At 23.9% G+C, this 12542-nt stretch overlaps 1 long non-coding RNA gene across 1 annotated transcript; it reads left to right on the top strand.

The window, feature by feature from the left end:
* Nucleotides 1-1197: 1197 nt before the first annotated feature.
* LOC124928572 lies at nt 1198-1711 on the top strand. The gene is made up of 2 exons (XR_007098561.1): nt 1198-1339; nt 1428-1711. It is a non-coding gene; the product is annotated as an uncharacterized LOC124928572 (long non-coding RNA).
* Nucleotides 1712-12542: the final 10831 nt, after the last annotated feature.

The raw sequence follows: 12542 nt of genomic DNA, 5'->3' as shown, positions 1-12542 counted from the left end.
GCACCGTTTTTAAATTTATTCGTTTAAAATGTAAGCTTCTAATTCAAGCCTGATTGGCCAGCTTCTTCCTTCTTTTCACTAGGCCGGCCCTGGGTAAGCCTAGCAAGGCAGCCCATTAAATAAAATAAAGAATAATTTTTTATAATTTTTTAAATATAAATAGGTTTTACTTAGTGATTTGGGAAGAAAAAACATAAAATTATCATTTTGTCATAAGTTCAAACCTCACAAAAACTTATTTTTATCATTTTTAGTAATCAAAAATCACGTTTTTTTAGGTTGGGGCATCCCAAACATCGGGGTCGGCTCTGAATATGAAATACGTAATGAGGTTACTTGAAATTAAAATTTTGAATAAATGGTCATAGAAACACCAAATTAAATCTGTTGATCATATTTTAAAAGAAATGTCTTATTATAATAAATTAATTTTTTTTAATTTTAAAAAAATACTAAATTAAATTCAAAAATATATTTGCATGCAGACTTCGGGAATAAAATTGTTGAGAAATAAGTTCGGGTTAAAAAATTATAAAATAAAATAAAATAAAATAAAACATTCTAATTTAGTTGAAAGTATTAACGCCTTATTAAATAATATTAAAAATAAATTTTAAAGTAATTTCTTATCAGAAAACTTAAGTTAAAATACAGTACACACAAATATTAATGGTGATTATAAAATTATTACAATTAAATAAGCAAGATATCTCACATAAAACTATATTTTTTTAAATGGATATATGAATCACCAAAACATTAAAATTCCATTTCTTTATGTTATAATGATGATGTCAAAAGTTTAATTATTGTAAATAAAGATTTGTCGATATTATAAATTCTTAATATTCTGATTAATATGGTTTTATAAGTAAATCTTACAATATAATAAAAGTGACAATTAATATGATTATAAAACAACCCTTTTAAAAAATGATTAATTTATAAGCCTTCATAGTCCTTGTCCTTTTGTCAAACAAAACTATGACACGGCTTGTTCTAATTGTGTGTCAGAAATCACAAGAGGAAAAGTCAAAGGTTAATAAATTTTCTTGTCCACATAAAACAGAATTTTAAACATTAGCTCTCAAAATTCAATGTTGAATATTCAAAATTAAAGCTTATCCTTCTTTCAAAAATGATAAATAATTTCCACTCTTATACTAACTACTAATTCTATAAATAATAGCTCTTGTAAGTACCATTGTTCATTCATCTTTCTTTGTTTAACGCAAGGAAAAGGCAATGGCTAAAGTTTTCTTTGTCACTTTTGTTCTATTAGTTTTGGTCCTTTCTCCTGCAATCGAGATGTCTAATGCCACTAGAGTGGGCCGCGAATGTAAGTTTTAGATATTTTTCTCTTTTTGTTTGTTTCTCTTTGTTCGAGCGTCATTTATGATTATTGTCATCCTTTTTTATTATTGTAGTGCTACAAAGCATACCGAATTGCCCAAGATGCGTATGTTGCGCTCCTGCTCCATCACCAGATAAATGTTGCCCTTGTGCGTGCCCACCACATGGGACTTGAAACATGTTCCATATAATTTGTAAAAGTGTGTGTTATAAACAAATAATAGGTTAGCTAGCGAGCTAATCTACTAAGCATGTTCTTAAAGTTTCAATAATAACTTTGTGAAACAAATATATACACATATATTTGTATTTTGTGTTTATTCTCTTTGAAACCTAAATAAAACATAATATTTTCTTCGATGTTCAAACTTGTATATTGTAGTAAACAAATCATATAAGAAAATATTATAATCCAAAGAGTACTGTGAATTTAACTGAACTTATAACTATAACAAAATTTCAATTGAAACTAACTCAACTAAACTAATATATATCATCTACTGCTACCTAACTTTATTTGTATTTAGGAAAGTCCATGCATATAAAATAAATTGTTGTTTAACGATTTCAAACGTGTACGTGAGTTAATGAAAATAAAACTAAAAATAAAAACAAGTATAAAATTCTTCAACATTACTATCAAGTTGATTGTCAATCAAACACCACATGTATGAACCTATGTCAAAGTCATTATAATTGTTTTATGTATGAATGTAATTAGCCTTATACAATATTGTTAAAGGATTTGAGGATTTTGTTCAAATCAAATGATTCACAAGAAAATCATGAGAATTGATTGTCGATTGTTTTTTCTCTGTCATAATTTTCAAAACTGATCTAGTGAGCCATGAGTTAGAATTAACATCCATTTACGAACCAGTCTAATCAATCTTTATATTTTAGATAAAACTCTTTATGATATAACTTCATATCCGAATTTTATATTAAATAAAACAAAAAGAAACTAAAATTTTATAAAGTAACTTTTAGGTAGATCAATGTTTAATGAATAAAAATCAAAGATTTTATGCTCGATTTATGTTAAATACGTTTTAAATTGAAATGATCATTAAAGTAATAACGGTAAGAGTTTGGTTAATTTTCTTAAGATAAAACTCTATTTTAAAAAAATAAAAAAATATTAGATTTCATATGTGTGAATCTTATAATTAAAATACTAAAAATTATAATTAAAATATCATAAAACAACTTTAAAACAAGCTAGTTAGGTTTGGTTATTAAATTTGATTAATTTATAATAATCATGAATTCATTGGTTCTTGTCCTTTTGTCAAACCTATAATTAGTTAATGGTTTTTCTTGGTCACGGAACTTTGAGAATTGAAATTTCAAACTTTGGTTTGAAATTGAATGATGAATGCTAAAAATATATATAACCCTCCTCATTTATGTATTATATTATAAATAGCTTTTATAGGCATCAATATTGTTTATTCACTTCACATAATACAAATTTATATTCACCCTTAATTTGTTTTCACACAAGAAAAATTGAAAAAAGGAGAGGTCACTTTATTTGTCACTTTCGTTCTCTTAATTTTAGTCATTTCTCGAACACTCATACACTTGAGATATCCGATGTCAATAGAGTTGACCACGATTGTAAATTTTAGTTTTTTTTTCTCTTTTATGATTTGTGATAATTCTCTTTTGAGAACAATCCAACAAGACCACAAGAAACTCAACTCAGTTCTGATTGGAAATATTATAAAGCAACAAGTATTTCTAGTATTGAATATGGTTGATCTTCTACACATTTTTTTTTGTTATTTATTATTTTAAATTTACATATTTAGGTAATAGAGGTTCCATACTTAAAAGTGAATAATATAAGGAATCAAATACTAGCAATGTATAAATATCATGTTAGGTACAAGAAGGTTTGGTTGGATAAGCAAAAGACAATATCATATGTATATGGTGATTGGACGGACTCGTATTCTAAACTTCCTAAATTTGTAAGTGCTTTAATGCATTTTAATCGAGGCACGAGTGTTTCGATTGAAGTTGTGGTCAATGTTACAAAACTCCATACGTCGGTGTTTAAGCATGTATGGTAGGGATTCAAACTTTAGATGGGTAGTAACATGCTCGACCAATTATCAGTATTAATGGTACATTCTTGAAAGAAATGTATAACGAGAAGTTATTAACTGCAATGGGATGTGATTCTAATAACCATCAATACTCACTTGCTTATGCTTTAGTCTATGAAAAAACAATTTCCAACTAGTATTGGTTTCTACGTCGCTTTCATAGATTTATATGTCGAAGTAGAATGAGAGTGTGCTTCAGACCGTCATGCCGGAATCATTGAAGCAATAAAGAAAGAATAAAATGACTTTACTAGAGACATGTGTATACATCATTTTTGTCTCTACCATGTCAGTAGTAATTTTAGTTTAGTTTATCTTGGATCACATTTGAAGATGTTATGTTGGGTTGCTGGAAATAACAGTGAGAAAATTTAAAGATGCAATCAAACAAATCAAAGAGCTTTATCTCGAATAATGATTCCTGGAAAGGTGACAACAAACATATTGACCTATGTATAAGTTTTTGTTCTGGTGGGAAATGGTGTCGATATGACTTTCTATGTTCACATATAATTTTTGGTTGTATAGTGTGCAATCTCGATTGGGTTCAATACATTAATACATATCACAATCTAACAACACTTTCTAAGATGTGGTAGTATGATTTTTCCCACACCAAACAAACCATATTAGATGTTCCCAATAACACATGATTGAGAGAAATATGGTAATCTTGTTCCTAATAAAAATTTGAGAAAGAAGACAATCAACGAAGTCCAATCTAACGTATTCGAATCGAGATTGATAACTTATGAAAGACCATCATTTGTGGGAGGTGTGGTCAAGAAGGTCATACAAGACGTAGTCAACGATGTAACGAGCAAAATCATCAATAATTTAGAGAAGAATGATTGTAATTATTAAATTATTATATTGTTATGGTTAAGATATTTTAAATTTTTAGTATTTATCAATTATTTATAAGAATGGAAAAATGAATATTTATTATATATATATATATATATATTAAAATATAATTAATCAAATTTATAATAAAAAAATAATAATTTAAAATATATATATATCTAAGTATAAATAATCAAATTTTAAAAATAATAATTTAAAATATATATCAGAATATTAAACTTAATTTATACAAATACTAATTTAAATATATATATATATATATATATATCGAATTTATATAAATAATAATTTAAATATATATATATATATAATTAGTTTAAATGTAAATAAATAAATTAATTATAAAAAAATGATTATAAACATTAAAATAGGTTAGTTTAAGAATGAAATAACAAAATATATAAGTTGAACGGGAACCATATTATATTGAGAATTGATTCGCTTTTGAAGGGCAGGGGTACAATGAATTCAATAATAAATAAACATGTAAGCAAATGCAGCTTATTTTAAAAACAATAATAACATCCCAACATGATTCATCTCTTAAATAAACTTGTAATGGTTAGACATAAGAGTTGTCGTGGGGTGCTAAAATTGTACATGTTTCCAAAGAATCCATTAGTAGTGTTCCAAAATCATCAAAACATTCAACCCTACCAAATGAGTTTGTATCTCAAAAAGAGGAGCATCACAAACCAAGTGTGATATTGTGAGGTTGGATGAGTCACGGTAGAGTTTTGTTGTTACGATCAAAATTGTTTTCTTGTGTATCACATTCAATCATTTTTCCATCTGATTCCATAATGATGTTAATCTAAGATTTTTCCAAAACCCAAAGTTTTTTATATTGATCGAAAGATTTGAAAACGCGCTCAAACATTTTCTTAAATTATCATGTATAGATGAAAAATAAGTGAATTTGAGGAAGTAACAATTTTCATGATGCAAGAAATATCGATAAGGGTTTGTTTTTTATTTTGGTTATTCGAGAGTTTATAAGAAAAATTAAGTTATTTAAATTTATAATATGTTAAGTTATTATATTATTTTAAATTAATGATATTTTAGTGTTTTAATGGTTAAAATAAGTTCTTTGATGGTTAAAAGAAATATAATAAATTGTTGGAGTTTAGATTAAAAAAATTCAATTGGATCTCTAACTGTCCACGTGTTGATGATATAATATCAAATTGATGGTAATTAATAGTTAATCATGATATTTTCTTTAACCTTCTATAAAGATTTTTTTTTATTAATAAAAATAACTATTTAAAAATAAAATGTAGTTTTATTTAATTATATTACAATAAATATTTTTCTATAGTAAACAATAAATTTATTTTTATTTATTTATATATATATATATATATACTTAATCAAATATATGTTTAAATAAGAAAAAAATTTAACTACAAGAATGTCAGCAAACATTAATTAATATTTGATAGGGCAAAGTTGAACCTAATTACTTACAGTGATTCTTCTCTTGTTTGACCGATGATAAACACGTTATATAGTATATACATTTAGAGGAAGGATAAATTCAACAAAAAAGATTCAACGAAAACAGGTCCACGAATTCGACGTGGCCTGTCAAGTTGTCCCCAAGTCTTGAAAGCGCTTATTTCGGGTCCTGAAACTACTCATTTTGGGTCCCGAAACGGTTATTTTGAGAAAAAAAAATTGTCCCGAAATGACCGTTTCGGGACATTATGAAGTCATTTTCGGGCCTTAAAATAAGCGTTTCGGAACATTTTAAAAACATTTTCTCTCCTGCCCACATGTCGTGCCACGTTAATTCATGGACTTACTTTCGTTGAATATTTAGTTGAGTTTATCATTTTTCATACATTTATTATATATATAACATCTTCCAAATTTTAATAGAATATAAAATAAGATATTTGTAAGATATTAACAAAATATGATAAATCTATATATATATATATATATATATATATATATATATATATATATATATATATATATATATATATATATATATATATATATATATATATATATATTCTTTTAATAATCATGGTTAATTTTTATTTTTAAATTTATATATTTATTAATTAAATATTAATATATTTTCTCTCTCTTCCCTTTTTATTTATTATTTTATTTATTACTAATAAATGAAACCTTTATTTTTATCTTTTTTATAATTTTTTATTATTTTTATATGAGTATTTATGATTAATTATTTTAATTTTATTTTATATATATATATATATATGAACATTCATCATTAATTATTTTAACTCTATATTTTTTCTTCTTTTTTATATATTTTTTTTTATATTCACATTAATTATTAATTATTTTAAAATTGTTTGATCCCAATAATTAAATATAACAATAAAAATTCTTTCAGCAATAAAAATCTTTCAACACAAAAATAAATTAATCAAGAATTAAGAATTGAATAATAATAAAAACTCATTCATCAAACACTAAAAGAGTAATAATCAAATATTAGACAAAACAATTCATTTACTACTAATATAAGTCGTGAATAAAAATTAAATAAAAAATTATTAATTTCATTTTTATTTATATTAAACTAAATAAGAAAATACCATTTTTCATTTTTATTATATTAAATTAAATAAGAAAAAATCATTCAAAAAAATATTACAGTAAAACATAAAATTCATAAGTTGTTAAATTTTTAAAACAAAAATGAGAATTTAAGAAATATAAGAAATAAAAACTAATAAAAAAAAATGAAATATAAAAGAAAAATTAATATTAAAATAATAAAAAATTTAAGAATAAAATAAATTATCTAGTTTAATTAATGAAAAAAAGGAAAGCGAAAATATATTAATATTTAATTAATAAATATATAAATTTAAAAATAAAAATTAACCATGGTTATTAAAATAGGCTAAATGAGCCAATTTTTGTATAGTAGATATATTTAAATGACATTTTATTAGTACATACGTCTAAGTGAGCGTCTAAGTGAGCTAGTTGTACAAGTACATACGTCTAAGTGAGTTTTTTTCCTTTAGTTTAATATAAATAAAAATGAAATTAATAATTTTTTATTTAATTTTTATTCACGACTTGTATTAGTAGTAAAGGAATTGTTTTGTCTAATATTTGATAATTACTCTTTTAGTGTTTGATGAATGAGTTTTTATTATTATTCAATTCTTAATTCTTAATTTATTTTTGTGTTGAAGGATTTTTATTGCTGAAAGAATTTTTATTGTTATATTTAATTATTGTGATCAAACAATTTTAAAATAATTAATAATTAATGTGAATATAAAAAAAAAATATTAAAAAAGAAGAAGAAAAATATAGAGTTAAAATAATTAATGATGAATGTTCATATATATAAAATAAAATTAAAATAATCAATCATAAATACTCATATAAAAACAATAAAAAATTATAAAAAAGATAAAAAATAGAGGGTTCATTTATTAGTAATAAATGAAATAATAAATGAACAGGGAATAGAGAGAAAATATATTAATATTTAATTAATAAATATATAAATTTAAAAATAAAAGTTAACCATGGTTATTAAAAGAGGCTAAATGAGCCAATTTTTGATAGTACGTACGTTTAAATGACCTTTTATTAGTACATACGTTTAAGTGGACTAGTTGTACAAGTAGATACGTCTAAGTGAGTTTTTTTCCTATAATATATATTAGTTGGGTAAATTAAAAAAAAAATTAAAAACTCATTAATAATAAAAAAAAAGTCTAAACTAAAAAGCTAAAAAAGCCTAAACTATATTAGTTGTGTCAATCCTCTTCAGTTCAGTCATAATTGAAGATTTTAGTTTGTCAGTTTAGAGACTCTCACCATTATCAATTCAGACTAGCTAGTGATCTTATTAACTGTTTCGGCCTTTAGTTATGTGTAATCTGAGACAACGAATGTAATATAATGTCTTATTCTCTTCAGGTATTTCGTATTTAAATAGTTGAATAATAACATTGGATTACGGATTTAGCCATTTAGGATTTTGGCTTTTGGGTAGGTAGTAACCAATTTCAATTAGTGATTTAGGGATTAAGAATTTAAATGTGGTTATTTTCTGTTTTAAGTTTAACTACTCTATCATCAAAATTTGGTTCGATTGATTATTTGATAGTTGATAATAAGCAACAAATTGGGAAAAATAACTTTTTAGTATTTTATATTCTATCTTACTAATTAATGAGTATAATGTTATTGAACAGGTAAAAAATCAATTATGTACATAATTAAATTTATGTGATATTATTAGTGATCCAGGATTAAAGAAATTAATTGAGAATTTTAATGTTGCTATTTAAGATCAAGCTCGAAAAAAATATGTTCTTTGAGGGCCATGTCAATTAAATGACCATTTATATCCAAAAACAACTTTTGATAATCAGGAAAGGAGTTTTCAAGCAAGTTAGTATAAAAAAATAAACATTGTTAGAATATAGCATATCAAAAGATGCGGCATTTTGTTTTTGGTGTTACATTTTCAAACATTTAAATAGAGAAAATGTGGATGATGTCTTTATAAGCAATGGATTCAATAATTGTTGTTCAATTAGAAAGTGGAGAAATCTTTGCTGGGAGAGGGAAAAATAAAAAAACTAGTTTAGAAAGACCTAGAGATACTCGTTGGGGATCACACTATTTGACATTACTTTGTTTATGCTCAATGTGGTCTCAAGTGCAAAAAGTGTTGATAAATGTAGTTGATGATGCATCGTCTAATGCGAATAGAGGTCCTGGTAGTGATTTACTTAAGAGGATTCACAATTATGAATTTGTTTTTGTGTTGCATTTGATTAAAATATTATTGGGAATTACAAATGAGTTGTCACTTTGCCTAAAAAAAATATCAAAATATTGTTCAAGCGATGTCATTGATTGCGAGTTCGAATGTCAATTACAAGATTTTAGAGAAAATTGATAGAATGTTGAACCAAGTTAATAAATTTTGTCAATTGTACTCTATCACAATACTTGATATGAATGAACATATGCTGGAAACTCATCACTTAACTTTTTTGTTGTTGTCAAATCAAATGTCTACTGAATGTTAATCTTCATCATTATAGCGTGGAATTTTCTCGTAAGGTATTATAATAAAGTCATTTTTTGTTTGTTAATAGTTTTTATTTATTATTAATTTTATCATAATTTTGAATTTTAATGTTATGTTGTTGATTTGATTATGCAAAAGAGGAATAATCATTTTTCATAAGTTAATACGAAATTGTTTGGTTGCATATCATGTCTCCATCCAAGAAATTCATTACCTCAATTTGACGTGGGTAATAAATAATATAAGAAAAAAATTATAATCAAACCCCATTAAATTTTCAAATTAAACCTTGGATTAAAAAACAATTATTTTTCTTTTACTAATTTAACTTGTAAAATAACAATATATATTATATGAGAGATTGCATGTTAATCTATAAAAAAAATGCAACATTTTTATCAAGTCCCAAATTTGCAGAATCGACATTATAATTTTAAAGAATCACAGACACAACAAAAACATATTTCAAAACAAGTATGATATAATGCTTATTAATTAAATAAAGATAGAAAAACGAAAGAGTATAAAAACAAGGGATAACAAAAAAAATTACATCTTATGGCACATAAAAATTAAGATACAACACATTTTAAAATGTCATTTAATGGTATCATGTGCATATGGCCTGGGTAAGCTCGACAAACCCTCGGGCTAGAGCAGCACATTTATTAAAAATAGTAAAATATTTTGTTAAATTTGTTATAATTTTAAATATAAAGTCTTATAGTTTGACATAAGAACTTTAAATTTTATTGGGTTATAAGTTCGAATCTCAAAAAAAAAAAACATTTTTTTATCAATTTTTTAAGCTAAGATATAGGGCAACAAAAAAAATATCGACATATTTTTTATCGAGATTGGGGCCGCTCAAAACCCAGGTCCATATCTTTTTGTATAGTTTGTATGTCTCCCTTCAGACCCTCAATTTCTTACTTTTATTTTTCAATTAGTTTGTCGATAATCTCAACTTGCAACATGATGGTGCTGTCTTGCAAGTTGCAACAAAGCTCAACATTGTCAGTATAAATGGTCCTCTCATTTTCTTAAATAAACAAATTTATTTATTGCCCAATTCCCTTGCGTTTTCGTTTCTTTTTTAAAGAGCGGTAATCGAGACTCATTTTCATTGATCTGCGTTACTGTAAATATAATAAATACTAAAACAAAATACAAATCAATTTTAAAAAGTTATTACAAGATTTTTCATAAATTATTACAGTTACATATTAAAATAACATAAAAAAGAACCAAGATTTGTCATCACAAAAGTATAAAATTAAACAAACTAGCAATAGTAAAAAAAAATGGTCAAACATTTTACATGTAGTGTGCCAAAACATTGTTTCTTAATTTTTGGGGGAAAATCCTACTTGTCTTCAAATATCACAGGTATGTGTAGGGTATGGCCTTCAATTTTTTATATTTATTAAACACTTATATGTATCACGCTATATGAAATAAATTCATTGAATTTATATTATATCTAATAATATCACAAACTGGTAATTTCAATATAGACAATTTTTTTTATTTTTTTATTTTAGTATTGAGATGGCAATAATGGTTATCTATATTTAACCTTATTTTTTTAATCTCATTTTAAATGAAATTGAAGTATTTTAGACAAAGTAATGTGCCCTTATTTATTTATTCTATTTACGCTGTTAATTGTAGCGGTCATGAATTATAATGATATTTGTACTTTTTTTTTATTATTATTATTTAACTCTGGAATTTAATTTATATAACTGATTTTTATATATTATTCAAATTTAGAATCTCTTCTGATTAATAATTTACATATGGAGATTTAAGATACATAATTGATTATGCATTATTAATTAGTTTAGATTCACTCAAACTAATTCAAATATAAACTATCATTACAAACTTTATTTTATGTATTTTTACAAAAATTATGTATAAATTGAAAAATAAATTGTTTAAACATATATTTAATGAGAATTCAAAATTTTATCTTCTGGGTACAATTTTTTTTCAATCATTTTGATACTTTCAAAATATAATTTTATTTTAAATTACGAACACCCTTCCATTTGAGTCTAACATTTCAAATTTAGCAAGATATATCATATAAACTTAATTATTTTCGGAGATACATCATATAAATTTAATTATTTTATTTCAAAAATAAAATATATAGAAAATCAATGAAAACTGAAAACTGAAAAATATATATTGGATAATAATCTTGACAGATTTCAGAAATTAAATCTAATCAAAACAGTTTGAAAATAAAAAATTTGACTTATAATTTAATATTAATAAATCTCTATATTAGGAAATTCAACCGATAAACTCTTTAAAAAACATTGAAAATTGTGGGTTTACATTTATTAATTATAAATTGTCACATCAATTATTCGTTCAACACAAGAGACATATTTAAGAAATATTTTTAACATGCAAAATTGAACTCTCGTTACTAATCTCGTTATCACAAATTAACATTTCATTACTCGTTTAAATAATGTTTTACTAAATATATGTTCTATAGATTTTTTAAAAGTGATAAATGTATGTTATATATCTAATTAGGCCATATATATTAAACAAAATATCATTAAACAAAAAAATGCAAGTACAAATTAATGATAACTTAACAGAAACAATGAATTTAAAACAGGATAATTTAACAGAAACAAATCTATAAATATTTAATAAAATGCTTAGTTTAAAATTTTCTAAGATTAAACAGAAATAAAATTAATAAAACATATCAACTTCTTTAATTAATGAATAGTCACTCCTAATAGTCGATTTTTTCCAATAGAGTCATAACTTTGTAGTTAACTTTAGCATGCTGCAGATGTGGGACCTGTCACGAACACATAATAATTTTATTAAACTAAATGAAAATATTTTTAAAAATATTTTTAAAAAACAAAGCAAAACAAAAAAAACAAACCTGATTAATTTTCACTGAATCCTGAAACACTACTTTTGTTGCATAATGGAGAGGCTTTACCAAATAAAATTAAATATATTTAATAATAATTTAGTTAAAGTAATACCCTTTAAAAATTATTATTTTATTATAACTTACTGTTTCACCATTAATATCAACTGATTTTATCATTCTTTTCACGAGACCTGGAGTATTAGCACCTTTTTTTAACAAT

The sequence above is a fragment of the Impatiens glandulifera genome, chromosome 3 (genome assembly GCF_907164915.1).
Source record: "Impatiens glandulifera chromosome 3, dImpGla2.1, whole genome shotgun sequence".
Classification (NCBI taxonomy): domain Eukaryota; kingdom Viridiplantae; phylum Streptophyta; class Magnoliopsida; order Ericales; family Balsaminaceae; genus Impatiens; species Impatiens glandulifera.
This window is presented reverse-complemented; position numbering and strand designations above follow the sequence as displayed.